The 23,064-nt window shown below is 42.8% G+C and overlaps 1 protein-coding gene across 1 annotated transcript in view; it reads left to right on the forward strand.

Annotated features, from left to right (window-relative positions):
* The first annotated feature begins 19,495 nt into the window (after nucleotides 1-19,495).
* Nucleotides 19,496-23,064, forward strand: part of plxnb1b (plexin b1b) — a 59,116-nt gene continuing 55,547 nt past the window's right edge. The window contains exon 1 of the mRNA XM_030776629.1: nucleotides 19,496-19,568. The gene's annotated coding sequence lies outside the window, so the exon portion shown is untranslated. The remainder of the gene's footprint in view (nucleotides 19,569-23,064) is intronic.

Genomic DNA, 23,064 nt, shown 5'->3' on the forward strand with positions numbered 1-23,064 from the left:
GTGTGTGTCTGTGTGTATGCGAGCACTGCATTGCTAAACACAGACACACAAACACACACACACACACACACACCACATGCACATACACATACACATACACATACACATAGGTAACCAGATAAGATAGTGGAGAAACTGTAGGTCTTTTCTGTGTTTTACATATTGACTGAGTCTCTCATTCTTCTCCTCTGTTCTCAGGTTTACAGTATTTTTCTGTCTCTCTGTTTTTCTCTTTTTTCTTCAATCACCTGACCTGCATTAATATTATATTTGTCTTAATAAAAATCTAATTTTTTTAACGCATGCCTTTTTTCTTTTGCCATTTTCTTTATTATTTGATGCCCTGTTTCCTCCCCTGTCTGTGTGTGTGTGTGTGTGTGTGTGTTTGGTATTAAAGTGGTGCTGTTTTGTTTTTGCTTACTGAGGGAGCTGTAATGTGTGAGGAGGGTTTAGTCCTTGAAATGAGAACACAGACAATAAATGTTCATCTTAAAGTTAGAGATAAAAGCTGGAAGAGATATTAGTTCTTACAATTAATTAAACGAAATATGATGAATCACTGGGGTTTAAACGTAAAGCATTAAATCAATACACGCAAAAGGCAAATCCTCTTCTTTAAAACGGAACATGTGCTTTTCAAACTCGCGTGTTTGCGCTATCTTTTTTGCACTTTCTCGCGAATTTTTCTCTTACCCCTACAGCCATAGACCATGCGAGTTCAGCAATTGCCACTTTAAGACGGGACGGCGTTTGAAACGAGGCCTTTTTGTCGGGTCCCGCTAGGCTCAGAGTCTTTGTAGTTTTAGGCCGTGCCCCTTTAAGCACTACGCGTACGAGAGTGAGATTTCAAAGGTAATCTGTCCTCCGAAACCACTCCACTTCCAACAATACTTGCCGGGTCCATGTGATCGCACTGCCCAACGCTCCACACAGGTCGAGGAACTTAATGTCTCCTGTTCTTGTTGATATACATGGTTGCGGGACATAGGTAACGAGCACTTTAGTAGAGAAGTTGCGTTTTGCATCGAAAACAACATCGGAGAAGCATCTCTCTTCAGTTGAAGGCTCTACAACAATGGAATTTCTGTTGTGGTAGTTAAACCCATAAGAACGATTGCGATTTGACTGGACTTAAATATTGGATAAGCTGGGAAACTAACCCTACCAGAAGGCAACGTAGCTTGGTGTAGAGAACTCGAGTCATCTGTGAATCTGAGCGACTCCGCCAACATTCAAGGTAAGTTTTATAAATGTTCGTATTTTTAAAATAATTGAAATATTACATCGGTTTAAAGGCATTGGTCGGCAACATTTTACAAAACAACGCACTTATATGTTTTAAGTAGCCCTAAGAAGGTTTGAAAAATAAGGGAGGGCAAAATGTTGTTTTGATGCAATTCTTTGATTTACCTTAAATTAGTTAAATGTGTTCCTAACTCTCGCAAAGTACTTCTTGCCTGTCCAGTTTACTCCGTCGAGTAGGCTATAGTGTAAGAAACACGGGCTGTTGAGGGGTGTCCTCGACACCCTCAGCGAATTACTACCCTCATCGCTGTTTCTCTCATGTAACCTTCGTCTTACATGTGTAGACTTGTTTGCTCATACTTATTTTAACGGTGATTTTTAAAGTTTCTTGCTCCACCAGTGGAAAACGACACTTGTGTGTTTGAGTGTATCACTGCATTCAAGTGTATTCAGGGAGTCACAATGTGTTTTCGCTGCTTGCTCTTTTAATAGAAGCACTCATGCGTCGCAAGAGGGATCTGAGGCATATTGTTCGTTTGCATGGTAAATTTGACGAACATGCCGAACGGCAAAGTGAGTAAGGATATGTTTAATACCCCGCCAAACAGCAGGGGGATAGTACTGACATTGCCGGGGTTTTTAAAGTGAAGAACTTGGCATCTGTGTTTGTTGGTTCGGTCGCTACTGCTGGTAAGTAGACCAGTGATTCACAGCAGTACATACTGTATCCTTACGATAAGTCCTGCTTGTGAGGCTGAGTCGTCAGGTGTTTATCATAAAGCAAACGTCGTTTATTTTCAATTAAAAACACCGTAGGCTACCACTATCAGAAAATGTTTATTACACGAGTTATGATTAGACAGTTTTTTTCCTTTTCAAATCGCATATCGCTCTGTACTCCAGCAGGCTTCTGTTTAAAATGACAAGTTGACCGTGACGAAGCTCATTATCCCACACTGTTAGTCGTCACTCCCTTCAGTTCAGATTCTCGAGGAGAAATGAACGCGTGAAATACCTGTTCTCGTTTGCCTCGTGTGAGAGAGCATGTATCTGTCTAAAAGAAAAGTGGTATTCACATCACTTACAGAAGTCACTGCTCAATGGGTGCTGCTTTTTAAAGTGTGCTTGTGGACTTAAGGAACCATAAACACTAGGTTCTGTCAGAGGAAGCGTTTGTGTAGACACACAAGAGGGCATTTTTAAGTTGTCTGCTCCTCGTTTACTTTCAGCAGCTCTCGACACACTGATCACTTGCCATCTTGTCCCAGCACCAGTGCCTGTCTTTAGAGTTGGGATTTGATATCTGTGTACCTGGTTGAATGCAGATTCTCAGGGTCTCATTCATCAGCACTGTAAGTCTGTTTTTATCTGTGGAGGTCTTTGACGATTTTGTCTGCTGTCCATTAACATCAGGAGTGGTTGTGACCTTGGAGAAAATGAGTTATGAGGAAATGTGATTAATCAGTTAAAGTGTGTGAGAAGAGTGGAGAGTTGTGAGGATGGTGATACTTTATGGGGGGGGGGTGTCTAAAAGCAACATTTGTTCTGGGTTTTCCCTTTATTGTAAATGTTGGGTTTGTCACACTGACTCTCTTTCTCTCTCTCTCCCTTATCATTGGCAAACCTATTACCATCTGGTCCTTAACACACATGCTTGTCTCTGAAATGAAATGACAGCTTAGCACTAGACAAAGCCCCCGATGATCGCCTATTGGAATGTGGTGCTTATTTCCGTGTAAAACTGGGTCATAACTCAACATTTTCTATACATTCCCTTTGCTGCTCTCATAGTTTTTTTTTTTTAAATGGTTGGATTTATGGATACACCTGTGGTATATAAGAGTCCTCTGGGTTTTAATTCTTGATCACTGTGTACTCTGTGTTTTAGTGTTATATCCAGTGTTAGGATCCAGACTTGCATACATTCCAGGTTTTCAGGAATAAGTCAGGATTATGCTTAACACAGATTGTGTGTGATAATTCATCATCTCCACCATAATATTTAACTGGACCAGAGCACAAAATGCCCTATAAAGATGACGTTTAAAGAGAGTGCGATGTTCAGAGATGAAAGTGAAAAAATATAAATTGTGAAAACACTGCTGGGACACGTTGGTCCAGATAGATGCCAGTGTGCAAAGGATGCTGATTGACATTCTGTCAAATCTGAAAGCTATGCATGGTCAATCAGAACTCAATTTAAGGAAAATGTTAACATGCATACCAGGCTGTTTCCCCACAATGGGGTTTCAGATATGAATTTCTATGTAGTCTGTGCCTCACTGTAAATGTATTTAAGCTTGTTTAGCCTGAGAAAGACCGGATATAAACTAAATGTTTAAATAACCTTGACTATCCTTGGCCTGTTGTCCTCTTCTAGGATTTTGCTGCAGATAAGTGAAGGTTAGACACAGAGGTGTGTTTGGCTGGACACGTTTTTGGCACTATGTTCTCCACTGCTGTGTATTTCCAGTAGTGAGCATCAGAGAAATGCCTGTATGACCTCCACGACTCAAACCATTTCCACCCAATCCATATGAGGGAAATCCTGCTAAATATCTCATTATGGGCTATAGGTAACACACATAATTTAATGCAGTTTTTCTTGTTTTCAAAAGGCATGCTGAGAGCACAGTATCAAAAGAAATAGGGGGGGGGGTCATTTGCATGGTGTGCAATACAATGTGTTTACTTTGCTGACACCTTGACAGTGTCTGCCTCTGAGAGGAGAAAGTGGCCTTGACGTGTTACATGACCCTTGAACTCTGGCATAAATGCTACCATTATATGTTCACCATTTGACCTTTAATTACTTGACCTGTTTTGACCTGTGTTAAAAAAAAATCCTACTAGATTTCCAGACGATGACTGGAACACAGAGACCCTTTTTCACCTTTGTGTTCTCTTCAGCATGGAATCAGAACACACTTGTGCTGCTCTGGGAAACCACATGTCAACAGAAACACACACTAACCCATTCTGTGTGTTTGAACAAATCATAAATCATTGTTTATAAAGCAGTTTCTCAGTCTGCTGCTTTTTTCCTCCTTTTCTTTTGTCCATTGGCTGAAACAAGGAAATAAAGAAAAACAAAATAAATGTTAAGACTGCGTCAATTTGAAGAGTGCTTTGAATCTGAGTGCAATCATTTCGAACTACTCAAAACATAGTTAACAGTATTAAAGTTTACAGTGTTACCAGTCAGTTACATGACATACTTCAGTTTCAGTCTGATCAGATTGCAGAGTCTGTATGAAATGCTTACAGTATTTTTTGTGAAATCAGTGACTTGGTTTTGCCTCAGGTACCTTTAACACGTGTAGGAGCAAGCACTTACTAACCTTTTTGACTTTGTGATCAGCAGTTCTTCAGAAACTTGGCAGGAGTGTGTGAGCAAGAGGCTCACCCTGTGAAGGGGGGGGGGGGGGGGGGGGGCGTATTGGCAGGCCTGCTAAGACCATGATGATGGGTGAAGATGTGTTGAGTGGAGAAGAGAAAGGCAGTGGAGGTACATTGGGTGTTGGGTAGAGGAGAGACTGCGGTGGAGGAGCTTTGGAGGTGTGTTGGGTGGAGAAGAGGAAGCTGTAGAGGTTGTTAAGGGGAGGAGAGAAAGGCAGTGGTGGTGCATTGGGTCTTGGTGTGTTGGGTGGAGGAGAGACTGCGGTGGAGGAGCTTTGGAGGTGTGTTGGGTGGAGAAGAGAAAGGCTGTGAAGGTGTGTTGGGAGGAGGTGTGTTGGAAACTTGTTGTTGCGTAAATATACGAAGGGCATTCCCTCAGTCTCAGACAGAGATGATGAGAATGAATGAGGTCTGACTGTTTACCAGAGCTGCATGTTTGGGCTTGCATGTTTTGAGTCCACTCTGCTCTTTTACAGCTGAATAGACTTGGCATTATTTCTGCTAAATTTGTGCACATCAGCAGGTTTTCACATCAGTACCTCTTAGGTTAGCCCTTGCTCAGCCCCCACCAGTTCACCCCCCTACTAAGGTTAGCCCTTTTTGTGTTGTTAGCTCACTGTACCGAGGATATCTTCGAATTTGTGAAACTATTGGTGTATGTTTTCCAGAGAAGACTGACACTCTAAATTAGATGTTTTTTTTCTGTAATGATTTGCCACATGCTGTCTCCAGAGACCAAGGTTTCACTAAGATACTGAGTCTAGATGGTGACTTCATTTTTTACTCCCAAAAGCAGTCAGCTGGAGTGTGGCAGAGGAAGTGCATGTTGCGAAAGACGTGGGGTCATTATTAAGGAAGATGTCAGGAGGTAGTAGCCAAACTTAGAGGATGGCTCATTATATAAGGCTATCTCAACTGTGAAAGTGTGGGTGAGTTTGTTAATGAGTTTGTTGAATTAATCACCCTCCTATTTCTTATGTCTAGTACCGCAGCTGGACTGGAGTATTAAGCAGGCAGCAGATCCTGAGTGGAGGTGGTTAAGATTCGGTGTGGATTCATCCTAGCCCTCCTCTCATACTCCTCTTCCTCCTGGGGGGAAGTGAGTAAGCATGAGGATTTTAAGAATTTCTTCAGTTCATTTTAAACCACACGATGTTCCATTAATGTTTTTTCCCCGAACCAATAATCGGGCCTTACGTTTCCAGATCCACCAGGCTCTGGTGGGAGGCTATGGAGGCTCTCACCCAATGTGAGTAAGCCCAGTGAAGAGGCAGGGAGCTTTCTTATGGGATTGCTGGTGAGTTAAGGTTGAGGTAATGGGGTCTGGCCATTCCGTCATCCCCAGATAGATTAAATGCTCTATTTAATTACCCTAGTCTGTAATCTTATCAGAGATTCTGCTCCCTTAAAAGGGCTTTAGTACACTGTCCATGGACTCCAGTTATAGAGGAGCTGAGAATGAAGAGGAGAGGTTTAAACTCACAGAAGAGACCAGAATGTGATTACTGCCTTTGATTAGAGACTCATTGTGGAAACTAAATAGGGCTATAATGTATTGAGCCCTATGATGATGGTTTTTTTCCTCCTCAGGAATCCTTACAGAGCTTTCCTTCACACAGTCATTTGATATTGTCACTCACACACACACATCTCAGAGGTTGATTTGATGATGGTTTACTGGAGGACAAAGCTGAGGGTTGACCACAAAGAGCCTTGATTGTTTGTTAGTAGATGCAGTGTAATGCTGAACTAGAGAGGGGGGAAAAATGACCTAGCTAATCATAGCATGTGAGTGCTGACTCAGCGCTTTTCTCTGAATCCTGCCATCTGTGTAGTCTGTCAGATTTTGGGAACTGATTGATCCCGTCTGTTACTCTGAATGCCACGTAACGTAGAGGAATGGAGAGATGTCCACTCCGTGCATGGTTTCCATGGTGATCTGGCAAGCAGCAAAGAACCCGGTTCAGATCCAGCTTGATTGACTTGATCCTCAAGTTCTGGACTCTGAAGAAAGACTTGGGTCCAGCAGGGGGGTGAGAGGCAAGGAGGAGGGGTCAGTAACGGGGAGTAACATGACATTTTCAAAGAGGCAAGTAGGCTCGGTGTTACCGTGGCAACTGAAAGGTCTCGGTTTTGGTGTATGTACAGTGGGAAGAGAGATGTGTTTGTGTTTGTGTGAGAGTGTGACGGATTCCTGCATGATTCTCTCTCTTCATGGAATTCCAACTCAAGCTGAGTAATTCCAAAATCCTTTCCTGGAATGACCTTGTCCTGATTTCAAGAGAATTTCTCAAAGCCTCTCTCTGCACTCTTTTTAGTTCATTTACTTTCATGTTTCATGTAATTTTCCACATAAGTAGACAGAACTAGGTTGTTTTGGGAATGCAGTATGTAAATGAGTCTTGATAAACTACAGTATTCCAACACTGCGGTGCCACACTCCTTTGAAGTTCTATCCAAGCTCTCAAAATTAGGTTTGCATTATTAATTTAGACCCCTCCCCCCGGCCCCACCTTTGTCTTCTAATCAAACTCAGCCGTGAATCTAAATTGATATGGCCTGGTACGGCGTGGCCAGTGATAGCCCTTCAGAAAGGACATTTCCACCTAAACCTCCTTTAATGACATCTCTCATATGTGCAGCATTTTCCTCTTTAAACTTCACCAGTACAGAGTGCGGTTTTAACAGGGCAGCTTTTTCTCCAGGCTGTTAGGAAAGCAGTGCCACCAGGAACAGTCATTGTATACTGGGTCTCTCTCTCTCTCTCCTTCTCTAACTCACTCATTCTCTAATTCACTAATCCTACCCCCCAAACACACACACACACACACACACACACACACAATGTCTGGATAAAGCACTGGATTGGTATATTTTCACATGCTGGGAGGAAGTACTTGAGAAACAGACAGAGGGGAACAGTGAGCTGTAAAGACTTTTTGTGGCAATTTGCTATTTTTTTTTTTTAATGAAGAGAGCAGACTTATACACAGAGTTTAGACAGCATAATGGTTGTCTGCAGATGGTGTACTGTGCACATATGTGTATGCATATGTCTGTGTTAGCGGGGGGGGGGGGGGGGGGGGGGGGGGGGGGGTGTGAACAGGGGCGGGGTGCTGACAAAGTTTGTGTGTGTGTGTTAGACTTCCCCAGCCAGCCCCCTCTCAGCAGGGGTGCAGAGAAAGTAGTTGAGCCTCCTTTGTCTGACTGTTGGGGGGGAGGTTGAAAAGGCCAGTGAACAAGAGAGGGAACTCTGCAGTGAGGAGAGAGAGGGAGAGTGGGAGAGAGGGGAGTATGGATAGAGAGAACGAAGAAGGAGGGCAAAGCACAGATTTCTCTCCTGTCAGTTGGTGGCAGGCCAGCTGTTGCCCTTGGATTTTGTGTGTGTGTGTTTGTGTGTGGGCCTGTGACTGTGTATAAGTGCAAGAGTAAGATTACTGGTTGGACTTTCTTGACAAAAGTCAAGTCAGCAGAAGCAGTTTCTACTCTTGTTTATGCAAAAAGAACTAACACATCTGTTTTTTATGGATGCAGGATGAACCTCTGTAATCCAGCCCTGTTTAAAAAGGTGAATCTGATTTGGTTAAATGCAAACAGGGTTAACGGATTTGAAGCTTTCCAGTGCAACTTAGAGGAATTTCCAACAGGTGGCCCCTGTAGATTTTAGATTTGAGGGAATTTTTTTCCCCTGGAGAAGTTGAAACCAAATGTTATTGCAGTGACGTAAAGGTTCGCTGACTTTTGATTCTTACTCAATAATACCAGGGCATCTGTAATGATCATGCTAGATGGATGTGTGTGTGTGTGTTCTGTCAGAGAATGGTAGAAAGAAAAAAGTGAAAAGCAGAATTCCGTCACCCCCACTTGTTGCTAAGATGGAGTATTGGAATCCTATGAACCTTAAAATCTCTCTCTCTCTCTCTCTCACTCTCTCCCACAATAACTGCAAATTAACATACACACACAGGCAGCAGTCTGTTTAAGTGACTGGTGAAATGAAATAACGAAATTTATTGGTGCCGATGTATTAGTAAAGTTAATGTTAAAGTCAAAGTCTCTCTCTCTCTCTCTCTCTCTCTCACTCTCTCTCTCTCTCTCTCTCATTTTTTGACAATCAGGGATGCTCTGACTTTTTTGTTTTATTTTGTTTTTTCTTGTCGTTCTACTGCTACCTTTTTTTCTTTTTTTCATCATCTCTTACTGTCAAATGCACACACACAGTTGCTTTGTGTTTCTCTCTCTCTCTCTTGCTCTTGCTCTTTCTCTCTCGCTCTCTCTTGCTCTTGGTCTTTCTCTCTCGCTCTTTCTTTCTTTCTTTCTTTCTCCATTTCTTTATTTCTTCCCACTGGGGCAGTCACCCTGAACCTCCCGCCCCCCTGGGACCCTCTCTGTCCTGGGAAAGGAAGGTTGCCATGGAGAAGACAGGATGAATGTTCGACTGGACTGCTAAATGTTTTTACTTTCCTATTAGGCTCTCAGTGAAGGATTCATGAAGGGGCGTAATGTTCTCCTTGTTCGCTCTCTCTGCCTCTCTCATTTCCTCACCTCCTAAGTAAAAGTGGAAAATGAACTTGGGATTTTGTTTCAAAATCATTTCCGTCTTTCATAGTACAGTGTGTAAGGGTGTGTCCCAAACACAGGATCTGTTAATAGATTACTCATATTAACCTGAGAACCATCACTTTTCCTCAGCTAGCTCTACTTCTCTTTGAACTCTTGGCCCATGATCAGAAAGGCCGTTCTCTGTTTCAGAGGCACTTCCCTCTGATTGCAGCTCTCTGTAAATGTTTACTTAGTTTCAGTTTGCTGCGGTTAATACTTGCTACAGGTCCCAGATCAGTTTTGTTCGTAAAATGAGTGGCTGTAACAGTGGCTTGTGACACACATGTATGAATGTGTGTGTGCTGTGTTTAATGCTCAGTCATTTGTCATGTGACACAGTATTAGTCATATGTAGACAGATGGAGGCTGTTGGAACTTACACAGACAGGCACTCAGGCGTCTGACTTTACTATCCTGCCGGCTGTGTGTGTGTGTGTGTGTGTCTTCCTTCTGCGACACTTCCTGTTGTCTCACTCAGTCACAGAGTTGAAAGTTCAAAGGGCACTTGTCATCTTTGTGAAAGATTTGTTTCTTTTTTTCCCCTCTGTATTTGTTCTATAATCTAGATGATGTTACATCAAGAGTTAATGTGCACTGTGCTGAGGCTTCTCTCTCTATCTCTCACTTTCTCTCTCTCTGTGTGTGTGTGTGTGTGTGTGTGTGTAAAAATAAAAGGACTCCCCATTGTTTAGGTGTTTCCTAGCAACACTTTGCCACTTGTTGCCAGGCTCAGGCGGGACACTGGTTGCCATAGGAACAGTCTCTTGCTGTGAAGGGCCCCTGTCCTCTTTTTCCATGTTATGGTGATTTAGGCAGAGCAGCCAAACACACACCCCTGCTGTCTGTCACCTTATGTGGATGTGCGTCCCTGCTTCTGTGCAGTGTGTACATGCAAATGATGCTATTGTTTTTGCTCATTGTTTGTATGTTTGCAAAGGGTTGTTTTTCTGTTTTGAATATGGTTTCAAAATAAAACAAAACCATAGCATTTATCTTACTCTCTTTTCCAAAACCAATTCTTTCTCTTACTCTGCACCAACAAACACATAAACACACACAAACACACATACACTGACATATTTTCTCCCTCTCTTTCTCTCTCTCTCTCATTGAAGAAGACTCTTCTCAGGGATTTTCTTTCCCTGTGCTGGTGGCAGTGTTCTGTGTTCTGTGGTGGCAGTGTGTTCTGTGATGTCAGTGGTGTTGATGACCGTGTGTATTTTGATGTCAGTGTTGCTGATGGCAGTGTGCTCTATGATGTTTTTCTTCAATGCCCAGATGTAGTATGTATTTTTTGGATTGTTTAGAACTGTTGGAAGTTGTAGAGAAACATGTTATTTTTGAGGAAGAAAAAAGTTGAATCTGGGACTTTTGTTTTGCTATTGTGTCTCAGCTCAGACCTTAAATGTGCTTAATGATTTGAAGGAGGAGGAGATGTTGCTTTACATTGAAACAGTACTGTATGTAAAGTCTTTTTCAATGCTTTCCTTATCTTCCCTTCACCCTGTCCTCCTCACCACCTCTACTCATTCTCCCCCTCTCTCTCTCGTTCTCTCTCTCTCTCTCTCTCTCTCTCTCTCTCTCTCTCTCTCTCTCTCATTCTCTCTGTCTCCACCTCTTTACCTTGTTTGGTCTAACCATTGTCTCTCTCTCATTAACACTCAGTCTGTGGATGTGTTGGATCCAACTGCGCCAACATGAATGTGTTTTGTGTTGCCACTTGTTTAGTTGTTTTTATATTTGTATTTTGTTATGAGTTTGTTCTGCGTTCTTCAGTAGTTGCGTGTGTTGAAATGTGTGTGAATGTGTATTAGGCTCATGTTTTTGGTGTTTGTCTCTGTGTGCCTCTGTGTGTGTGTGTGAGAGTGTGTGTCTGTGTTAGCAGCTCCTGTTCACTAGCTGAGCAGTTATCTAACTCTCAACCATTAACATTCCTTCCGTAAAAACGTCAGTGGCTGAGGGAGGAGGTAGCAGGAGTGACTGCCGAATTGTCCTGAGGGTAGCAGGTGTCCGTGATCCTGTCTCTGGACCAGCTCTCTCTCTCTCTCTCTCTCGCTCTCTTCTCTCTCGCACATGCACATGCACACACACACACATTCAGACCCTGGGGCTGAACTATGGCTGGACGGTGAGCGTCATAAGCTGCAGTGTTGGTTTTTTTAAGTGTTTCTCTGTGTGTATTTGAATGGGCTGTTTGGAACCGCTAGCATGAGCACATACCTCACGAGGAGCCTGGTAGGAGGTAGTTTTAGAGCGGTAACTCTTAAACAATTAGAGGTTTTATAGGGGTAAACTGCTCCCCCTTTTCACACAGCGGAGGACCAAACAAAGCACACTGGGCTTGTTTTGTGCCTTAAGCATCACCAAGTCTTTAGTTAAGGTTTACAGCAAGACAAAAACTGACAGAGGGTAGACGTGAAGTGTGTGACATCTGTAATTAAATTTTACAACAGATTATATTGATATATCACTGCTGTAGGAATATGTGACAAATGTGAGTAGTTTGTGTCTTGTGTCACTGTAGGTATGTGAGTGCATGAAAACTGCACTGTCCTAGAGCCTTGACTTTACTGATGCGTACCAGCTGTTGAAGCATTTTTTTAGGTTGTACTCCTAAAAACTGGAGCTGATTTTTATTATTATTATTATTATTATTATTTTATCAATGTCAGCGAGACAAAACTATGCTCTTTTCTTTTGACTGATTAGCCGCTCATAAATCAAACTCCTCTACTGTGGTTTGTAGTTGTGTTTAATAATTACACTGCCGGCACTTGCATTGGACATTCTCATATTTTTTTTAAAAATCTGTTAGTCAGCAAGTCTGGGGGTGGGGTCAGGGGCCATGTTTCAATACATGTTTCCAATCTGTTGTGCTTAATGATTATATCTGTGTTGGAAAAGCATTTTTAAGTCATGTTTTTGCAGAGCAGTTGGTATTTGCCTTTTGTTTAGAGGCGGTGCAGGGTTTTGGAAATCCCCACAGGAGACAGCTTTTGCTTGATGTGAAGGAATCGTCACTCTGGTTGAAATCTCCCTTCACTGTGCAAGTCCTAATCCATGTAGTTCCACTTTTTTGTCCTCTGTGTTTTCTTTGGACAGTTGATCTGGCAAAATGACTTCATGCAACCAGAGAAACATTTTTACACACCACACACACACACATGCATGCCTGCACGCACGCACACACACACACACACGCACACACACACACACACACACACACAGTTGCGTTAGACACTGCTGAGACTCTCAGAGGATGTGTAAAACTCTGATGATTTAATGAGATACAGCTGGAGGAAAAGCTGGTAGCGCACCCACACACACACACACACACACAGACAGCAGTAGTCTCACACGCGTCTGCCGTCCGATTCAAACTCGAGTGAAGAGTGCCCAAGTTGCGTAGATCCATTGCTATGAGCACAATTCCAATTCAGCCCTCCTTCCTTTTCTGTTTTCTCCCTCTTCCACTTTATTTTTCTGTCCTCTCTCTCTCTCTCTCTCTCTCTCTCTCTCCCTCTCCCTCTCCCTCTCCCTCCCTCACAGAGATGTCCAGGCATGCAAGACTGCTGTGTGGACTTGGGACATTCCTTTAGTTCAGGGGTTAACCCCAAAAATGTTAAGCAGTGGGTTTTGAGTATAAAAACACACACACACACACACGCACACACACAGCATCCACAGGGGCAGAGTGGTAGTTATACTGTGTATATTTTGCAATCTCTGCATTCTCAGGGTGGGTCATATTTCTGTGTAATAATTTGTGTGTGTGTTTTTGAAAATGGTTTTCATTGGTCTTCTTTTGGTCACTGTAGTCTCCCTCACGAGCAGTGCTGGTTGGATCTGACCAGGGTTCTCATTGCACTTTTACTGCTCTGTTTCGCTGAACCATAGTTAATAGGTGTCCACAGGTGGACTGACTGAGCTTGCACCAAGTGACATCATCGCATCCCTTTTTTAATCATACACTCGCTTCCTGCGCCGTAACCATCCACGGACGAGGGAGAGCTTCTGTGATTGGAGAGGTTTGAGCAGGAGGCTACAGTTCATGAGATGTGATTGGCTACACTGTGGTCAGAGCACAACAGCTCCAACTGAGAGAGGCGTGACACCTCCCAGTGTTTCTTTGACTGGATGATTAAGGTCAAGGTCATAGCCAAGGTGATTTACAGAGTCCAAGTTAACCCCTAATAAAGATGCTTTGTGTCAATTCAGACTACGCTCAGGCCGCCTGTAGGTCACAGTGGCCTGTGGCCTTCCGACTGTCTGTACTAGACCTACGTTAGTCAATGGTATTGATTTGTGTTACTATAGCAACTGATCAATGTCACAGCTTTTCCAGTCTGGCCCAGATAACAGTCACAGAGGCCGGCCCAGTCTCAATCACTGCTCAGAACAAACCTCATTTCCTGTTGGGAATGGCCTGTTAGAGATAAGAGGTGGATGTGAGGTGGTGAAATTTGACAATATTTGACATTTTTGGTGTGAGTGTGCAATTTATTTTTCTATTTTTTACTGGAGATTTCTTTCGCTATCCCTGATATTTTTTTTAACTGAAGGGAATTTATTGGATAAGTATACACGGAGATCTACTCAAAGGATGTTGACTCAGAGGACCATTGTCATGTCAACAATGTGTTGATGCTCTTCCACTAAATGGAATTGAATTGGCTGGTTTTCCGGCTAATTCTTAATAATGTTTAGCCCTGAAAGTACCATAGTAAAGCACACAAAGTCTCTATTGCTCTCCATGTAGTTTCTGTCCTCCCCCTTTTGGAAAACAAGATTTATCAAGCTCCTCATATTCAGCATGGAAGACGATTACGCTGCGAATTCCCCCGAGTATGGTCAGTTTACCATACTCACACAGGCGCATTCTCCGCATGATATTTATCAAATGGGAAAAAGAGCTTATTGCTCTTTCTGATGACGGCAGAACTGACCAACGTGACCGAAGCGTTCTGGAGCTGAAACACAGTCAGTCTGCTGGGAACTCGATGTGTCCTGTTTATTTTTGCTCGCTCAGGCAGAAAATTTCATGGAATGTACCCCCTTTATTCCATCCGAACTTGGTAATTAAATAACGAATCTCTGTCCAGAGGATTCTTGGCCTAAATGTTTGTTCCAATTACTCTGCTGGCGAAGAGCAACATGTTACAATTGGGGGTTAGGGTTAACCCATAGACAACCGGATATCAGCATAGATTGAAACGTTTGAGGAGGGAACGGTTTAGGCCTGAGTGTTTGTAATTCTGCCCATCTGAATATTGTTATTCAGCATGGATAATCATTATGTTTATGTCATGAATTGGAGAACTGATTCCAGGAAACAATTTGCTATTGTATTGTTACAATTACAGCTGACTGCAGTTTCCTCACTAACTGCTTTGACTGCATTTTATGAAAACTGTTTTTCTTTTTTTGTTTTGAACTGACTTTAAAAAGTGTTAGTCATTGTAATCTCAACACACAGTTGGGTGTTAACTCTGTTTTTGTCTTTTGTAATTGCACCAAATAATTGATTAGTCTCTGCCTAATAAAGAGTGATGTTTTCCTGTAGAAGTGGACAAGTCCTTCCTGTGGCATGTAGGTAAGAAACCCACCAGTATAATGGTTTAATCTTGAGACACACAGAGAGAGAGAATGTGACCAGGGAGCATTTTCCACCTTTGATGTCCTAATTGGGGAGTTATAGAGCAGAGTGACGGGACATTCGCCTGAATGATCATTGAATCAATGGCTTTGTTCGTTACAGGTTTAGTTTACTATGTGTGTATTACCCTAACCACACCCTACTGACTAAAGCTGTGTCAACCTGCCTTGGCTTTGTGTTCTGCAGCTGCTCAACAGAAAGACAGACAGACAGAGAGAAGGATAGATGGAGAGAATGGAGAGCCACATGAAAAAGAGTTGTATAAAGAGGGGGGGTGCCTTGGGCGATGGGTGTGTTTGTGATGCGTCAGGAGACTGTCAGTTCTGATGTTTTACTAGTGTGAGTTAAGTGAGCAATGCTAATCAAAGAGGGCAGAATGAGCCACAACCAGTAACTGTCAGCATGCACACACACACACACACACAATCACAAATACACGCACACAAACCTGACTTTCACGCACAAAAACTGAGATAAGTACACATAAGCACAGTCACACTTGGTCACAGCCGGACTTACTCTTCTCTTTTGTGGCTTACTATTTACATTTGGCATTTGTATTGATCTGAATCAATCAATCTGAGCAAGATTACACTGCGTAGGTCCAGCAGGCGTAACACAGGAGTAATTAAAGTTATCTCCATCAGTGGGGATTAGCCATTTGGTCTGGCAGAAAGATCGTGCTGATATAGGTTTAGTGGTGGGATTAAACCAGGGCAGTAGTCACACATAGATTAGTCATCATCCAAAATTCTGCGACTGCTTATCTGTGGTCACACACACAAATACACGTACACACTCTCTCACACAAACACAACTGTGCATACACACACATACACACAGCCTAACATATATACAGAAATGCATTCACACACACACACACACACACACACACACACACACACAGATTACCATACATGCACTTACACAGTAGTATAGTGCCTTTGTGTGTCAGGCCTGTGTTATGTACAGTAGCGTTATAACCGCTTTAGGAGACACACACACACACACAGACTAGCATTCATGCACATATACGGTCATATAGAGTCTTTGTGTATCAGGCCTGTGTAATGTGGTATTGTAACTGCTTTAGGAGTGTCTGTAGTGCTGTATTAGCTGGAACACCAGCTGTCATCCAGTGTTTGAGTAAGTAGCTCTCTATGTGAATGGACAGGCTAATCGTGTTAGTTTAAGTTTTACGAGAGCTAGAATAATGACATATTGCCAGTTCCGTAAGGAAGTAATTATGATTGCATCAGTGCACCAGTCTCATTGCCAAGTGGTTAGCATGGTGCACATTTTTAGACAGGATATTCCCGAGTTAAATTTAGGACCCTTAAATGTAGAGTGCAAGTAAGAGATGAAGGGAAAAAAAAAACAAAGCCAATATTTTTTTATGAGTTAATTATAGTTTACAGTGGCCATTCAAACATTGCCACTGGTCATTTTAACAGCAGCAACTTTTACAACCCCCCAAAAGTTTTTTTTTCTCTCTTTTTGCCAGAGGTAGGATTTGGTGCATGTTGGAGTGGTTTTTACTGCTCATGTAATGGCAGTGAACTCTAAAACCGAACCACGAGATAACTCTCCACTGTTAGAGAGAATAGGTGACAAAAAGAAATGGCCTCTGGTACGGTCATCTTTCAACTTTGCCATTCTTGAATCATTTGTTTATTTGTTTGCATCCATTTTCTCTCCTATTTGGAATTGCCCTATTTCCCATGATCTCTTATAAATCTCCCCCTCACACGGCAGTGCCCCCCCCCACCCCCTTTCCCTCGGCCGAGTTTCAGCTGTCACAAGCCTGTGGAGCACGTGTTAGTCTAGCCCACTGGCATCATTTCACACTACAAGCTCTTTAGCGTGGCCCGGTGCCAGTTCACCCTGGGGGACAGCAGAGTTTGTACAGGGACACCTGCAACTGCATGGCCACCTCTCCATTAGTCACCACAGAAAAAAAGAGCGAGAGGGAGGGAGACACTTATGATATACCAAACAGTGCACCGCTACACTGCTGGGGGTCACACAGACCTCTGCTCCAAGAGACAGCAGAGCCTTGACCAGGTGGACTGCACACCTCTACATATTTGAAATAGCTTTTAGTTGTTACCTTTTGGCTGTGTTAAAGAGTTCAATTCGTTTTTCTTAACACCACACGGCACTGCTGACTGGCCTATACAGTGGGCTGTGAGCTGAGTGGAATCAGTGGTGCTGGGGCAGAAGGCTGGACGGTCTGATCCAGCCAAATAGGCTCCAGTTTTTATTTGTTTGTTTGTTTGTGATGTGTGGGCTGCTGACTCTGCTTGGCTTGAGTTAGAACAGGGATATGTTTTGGGTTTGGTTGTCTGGGTTATTATTCATTTCTGACTGTTGCGTTTGAATGTGCTTTTATTCAGTCACCTGAGTGTGGCTGAATGCTTTCTGGCATGTGGATTAGATGCATTGTTTGAGTCTAACTGCAGATCTGGAGAATGGTTTTATTTGGTCCTGTTTGTAGGAGTCTGGAGAATTGAAGCTCTAGTCTGAGTGGGTGTGTGTTTGTGGGAGAGTCAGTAGTATAATGAGGATGATGTCATTGCTAGGAGAAACACAGAGGGACAAAGCCCAATCCTCTGTGTGTGTGTGTGTGTGTGTGTGTGTGTGTGTGTGTGTGTGTGTGTGTGTGTGTCTAATGCCTGTATTTTGGCTGAAGGAGCAGATTAAGTCAGCATTCGGGCAAAACATGGTGTCTTTGTGTGTGACGAACATTGTATGGTGTCTTGGTGCTGTGGTATGGTCCATGGTTGTGGTTGTGGCTATTCCACGCATAAAAATAGGCCCAATCAAAAAATACCTCAGCTATGTGCATTTAATTTTGGTATGCTTTCATGCAGTTCTTTTTGTTTTCTGTGATGTGTATAATTTTGCTTCTTTCCTATCATTACTGGGTAGCAGATTTTGTGTGTTTATTGATATGATGTCTGTTTTCCTGCTCTATTCACATGACACTGGTGGACCAGAGAGATATAACCCTGCATTCATACTGGGTTACTGTCGTCATGCACTTCTGTCATCGGCTGCCAAAAGTGGACAAGGAGGTGCCCCCTGGCCTCTCTTCTCTCTCACCAGTCAGTCCCTGTGTATAATGACTTGGCTGTTTTTGTTTTTGTTTTATTTTGTTTTGTTTTTTCTCCTCTGTCAGCGCTGAGCATTGTCTAGAGCTTCTGTGTAGTACATTGTCTGACTGCGAACTGAGCGAGACCAAACACATCCAGACACTTGAGCTTTCCAGAGCCACGTATGACTTTCACTGGACTGCGCAGATGACATTTCTGGTAAAACATTGGACTTGCCATTGGGAAGAAAGAACTGCAGAGAAAGCAGATGCTGTTCAGAACCTGAGCGTGGAATTAATTCTCCCCACCCCCAACCCTCCACCCTCCACCTTTTTCTCCTCTTTTGTCTGGCTTTGCTGTTTTTCATGTGTCTGTGGACTCACTGTCACAGATCAGGTCCTGACATGTCCACTGGACAGACTGCTCCTGTGCAGCAGTTCGCCAGGCTCAAAGACTCAATCTAATTCACTCATCAAAGTCCTCTGTAACACCTCTATATGGCTCACATATGGCTTATTTTTACAGTGAACCCAGTGTACACCTTCATTCGTAGCACTCGGTTCTCTTTCAGCCGTGTAGTGGTAGAGATCGCTGAGTTAGAATTCTAGGTGCTGGCATGTTTGTTCATGTATATTTAGTATGTCTGTTTTTTTTTTGTTGTTGTATTTTTTAAGATGCTTGTCATTATTTCAGGAAGCTCATTAGAAGACATCTCACTCACATGGAACGTACAGCTACAGGTAGTAGACTGTGTGAGTGGTTAGAGAGTGAGAGTAAGCCATGCTTCAGCGTGTCCTGATCCTCCGTCTGTCGTCTGTTTTCTTTCATTTGCTCTCATCTTTGGCGTCTCTCGTCACACTGTTTGCCCGTGCTTTACTTTTGAGTAATGAGACCACGAATGGACGAGTTGGTGTAGACTAATCAAGCTTATGGAATAAGAAGACTGGTGGTTAAAAATAATAAAGCTAAAAAACTTGGATTTGTTATTCTTGATGTCTGTGTTTGAGTTACATCCTTTACTGCTATGTTATCATGCTGACTGGTTAGATAATGCTTTAGCGATGAAAGAACCTCTAAGTTGTAACATAAACCTTAAAACCCAAATAACCTAAAATTACACTGCTGGCACATCAAACCTCCAATTTTGAGCTCTCATTGCAGCTTCAAACAGTATAGACTTGTCAGAGCGCAAAGATTCTGAAGCTGTTTCTCTGTAAATTGAGGATAATTACGTCATGCATTTCTGAATGCCGGTGGAGATCATTTGCGCTGTATAATGATAGGTTGGTCTTTGCAATAAAGAATCTGAGCATGGGGAATGAATATAGAACTGTACGTTGCCCTTTATACATGAATTAAGGTTCAGTGTGGGGGTTTTTTAAAGCAAGTTCTTCTGTTCAGTAGCAGCCTGTTTCAAGCCAGGGGCTTCAGATTAAACAGGTCTTCCTATTTTCCGTTCCTCCATTTTTGAACGACTTTTCTTTCTGTTCATCTCCAGGTCTGATCACATCATTCCTTCCTCTGGCAGCTTTTGGAAACAAAAGACCAGTATCCTGCTCATATCTTCAGAGGTGAGAAACAGAGCTCCATGTTGAGGGGTTTGCTGGTTTTCCACAGGCACCATCAGTTAAGCTGAAAGGTTGGAAAGCTGTTTGCTGGCTCTTTTCTTAGTGTTGTGTTCACAAACTTGTTACATGCTGGTAGCAAGCGGTTTTATGGAGGACACACTGCTGCGGATATGTTCTTATTTTGGCTTAAGGTGATGTATATGTCTGAACCCATAGAGAGAAGTTCCATGGGTTAATACCTTTTTAAATGTCCCTATGCAGGACTTATTGCATCACACACTCATTGCCCTAGGCCTACAGCACTGGGCTGGCCAATCTGTTTCCCTACCCACAACCATATGCTGCTTCAGTAGCTATTCCCAGTGTGGATGCCTGCTTTCAATTATTCCACTCCAGCTTCTGAAGGAGGGGGGCTCCCAACAGTAGTATTTAGCCATTTGTTTTCATATTTCTCTTCCTTTGGTTTGCGCTTGTGCTCCTCTCTTTCATCACTCGTTTTGGCCCAGACAAGAGCTGACAAGAGACGGTTCTCTCTCTCTCTCTCTCTCTCCCCCCCCCCCCCCCCCCTCTCTCTCTCTCTCTCTGACCTTGGTTATGTAAACTGGTGCCTGATTCCTCACAGTCCTTACTGTAGCTGTCAGTGTGCTACGCCCTCCTTCACTCTCTAGGGCTCCTTCTCTCTCTCTTTCTCTCTTTTCTCTCTCTCTCTCTTTCTCTCTTTTCTCTCTCTCTCTCTCTCTCTCTCTCTCTCTCTCACACACACACACACACTCTCACAAATACACACAGACACTCACAGACAGAGCCCACTGTTTTGATTATTTTGGAGTAATCTGATCTGGGAATTTAGTTGATCTCTCCTCCCTCTTTCTCTGTATATTTTTCCCAGGCGTGAGTAGGACAGGAAGGTGGAGGGTGAGAGAGAGAAACATGTGGTCACTCTGTGGTTGCCAGAAGTGTTTGTAGAGGTGTGTCTGTGTCTGTGTGTGTGTGTGTGTGTACGTGCGCACTCTGTCTTTCTTTCTTGTATGGCATTTTATTATCTTACTGGAGTCATAGTAGCAGTGACTGCTTAAAAATGGAATGGGTCTAAAATGTGAATTAGAATACTATGGGAATCTAGAACACAGTATGATTTGATAGGTATGAAACTGTAATGCAGCAATGACAATCTAGAACTGTTTAGAGTACAGTTTAAATGTGTTTGCTGGCAGTTTTCATTACCTTGTATTATAGTCATTGGTCACAACACGTTTTTTTGTGTGTGTGTGTTTTTCTTTTTATGTGCACACCACCACGTGAACAGCTGTTTCCTATCTCCATTTTTTCTATCTAATTTAACATTGAAGTGAACATCGTGGGAGTGTTTGTAGTGCTTTTGGAGATGTGTTTCTGCTACAGCAGACAAACAGTGGGCCTGTGTTGTGTTCTTAATGCTGTTTTATTACAGAGGAACCTTAAGGACAAATTACAGGCACTCCAAACACTACACATTACTCAGGCCTTTGCCAGTCTGTCCCCAGGCACGTGCTCTCTCGGAGTAAACACACAGAGAGCCCTGTCCAGCTCTCCCCACCCAGCCCACTTTCCACAGGCTTCCATGGAGACTGTGATCACATCTCTGCTTTTTTCTGTCATTTGACTGGTGGAGGTGTGTACCAAGCCATCACGGTGGCTAATGTTTGCAGTGAAAAACATACAGAGTTTCTTTGACCTTATTTCCCAGTATACAAAGTGGACCTTGTGTAGTTGGAGTAGAGAGTAGTATAGCTTTTTAAAATGACTCAGTCTAATAACAGTAAGTCGTGACCTTTGTGTCTGGAAGTCATTTTGACTTTTCTGTGCTGACCTGAGGGATGAGCAGCTCATGGTAATGTAGAGGTGTTTGTGTGATGGTATAAATGAAGTTGTATGTGTGGGATATGATGGAGTCAGTTTTGTTAGTGATGGTGTTGTTTTAAAGGCTGTTTGTGATGGTGTGAGTGGTGTGTTGTTATAACATCAGTTTGTGATGGTGTGAATGGTGTATTGTTTTAGAGGAGGTTTGTGATGATGATAATGATGTGTTGTTTTAGAGGCAGTGAATGGTGTGGAATGGTGTGGTGTTTTAGAGGCAGTTTGTGATGGTGTGAATGGTGTGTTGTTTTAGAGGAGGTTTGTCATGATGATAATGATGTGTTGTTTTAGAGGCAGTTTGTGATAGTGTGAATGATGTGTTGTTTTAGAGGCAGTTTGTGATAGTGTGAATGGTGTGTTGTTTTAGAGGCAGTCTGTGATAGTGTGAATGGTGTGGTGTTTTAGAGGCAGTTTGTGATGATGATAATGATGTGTTGTTTTAGAGGCAGTTTGTGATAGTGTGAATGGTGTGTTGTTTTAGAGGCGGTTTGTGATAGTGTGAATGGTGTGGTGTTTTAAAGATGCATTGCTGTGATTGACAGGGGAGCTTCTGTGTGTCAGCATTGACTCAGTGAACTTCACACTGTCTCTGCACCCCGTCTGTGTGTGTTTGCTCAGCTGCTGTTTGACCTTTATACACACACACACACACACACTCACCGGGAGTGGAGGTGAGTTTCAGGAATGAGGCATGAGGTTGCCAGAGAATGATTAGCCGGAGTCGACAGGAAGCTTGTGGGAACATGTATAGCTGATTCGCTGAATGATATAGGAGTGTGTGGCACTTGCACCTGAACTTTAACCCCTACGGGAAGAGGAAATGTGGTCAGAGATCTTACACACCACATGTCACTACATGGATGGTTTAAAACACTGTCTCCGATTACAGTCGACTCTGACATGCCACTTAATGCAATGAGTGGAAAGGCACTGATCTAATTCACAGCTTCTCTTCTCTGTGAAGGTAATGAAGTCACATAGAGACTTGTAATAGGGGTTTACTCGGAAAAGTGCTGATATGAATACTGTCGACCCTCATGTTGCTTTGATTTTGTCCAGACAAATAAGATGAGAGAATGTCGATTGTGTTGTGCTGTCTGCATCGGTGTGTAGCTGCTGAAGAGAGATGAGGGCATGTGTTTGGGTTTCTGGTAGTTGAGCACTCTGATAAAGAACATGGCATTTCAAGTCTGTTCCTACTTCATCTGGTCTTTGTAACTGTGGTTAGCATGCTGTCTTTGGATGAAGCTCCTCTGTAACTGTTTCATGTGTTTTAAAGGGACACTCTGTAATGGGATTATTTATTTGTTTTTGTTTATTTATTTAACAGCCATGTGTTGTGTAAAGAGTGAGATGCTTCTGAATGTTGTTAGCCTTTCCAAAAAGCAAATGAAAAATCAAATCTTTATCAGATACTGCCAGATCTGGGCTGATGGAAACTGTCCCAGTCTGATATAGCCAAGCAACAGGAAAGTTCATTTAAAAAATTCCTGTGCAGTATTTCTCTCCATATTTAGCAAAACAAATATTTCACGCTGCTGCTGATGACTTATGCACATATCTTTCATGGGGGAGGGTGGAGGGGCGGGCCTTAAATGTGTGT

This window comes from Chanos chanos, chromosome 6 (genome assembly GCF_902362185.1).
Source record: "Chanos chanos chromosome 6, fChaCha1.1, whole genome shotgun sequence".
In the NCBI taxonomy this organism is placed as follows: domain Eukaryota; kingdom Metazoa; phylum Chordata; class Actinopteri; order Gonorynchiformes; family Chanidae; genus Chanos; species Chanos chanos.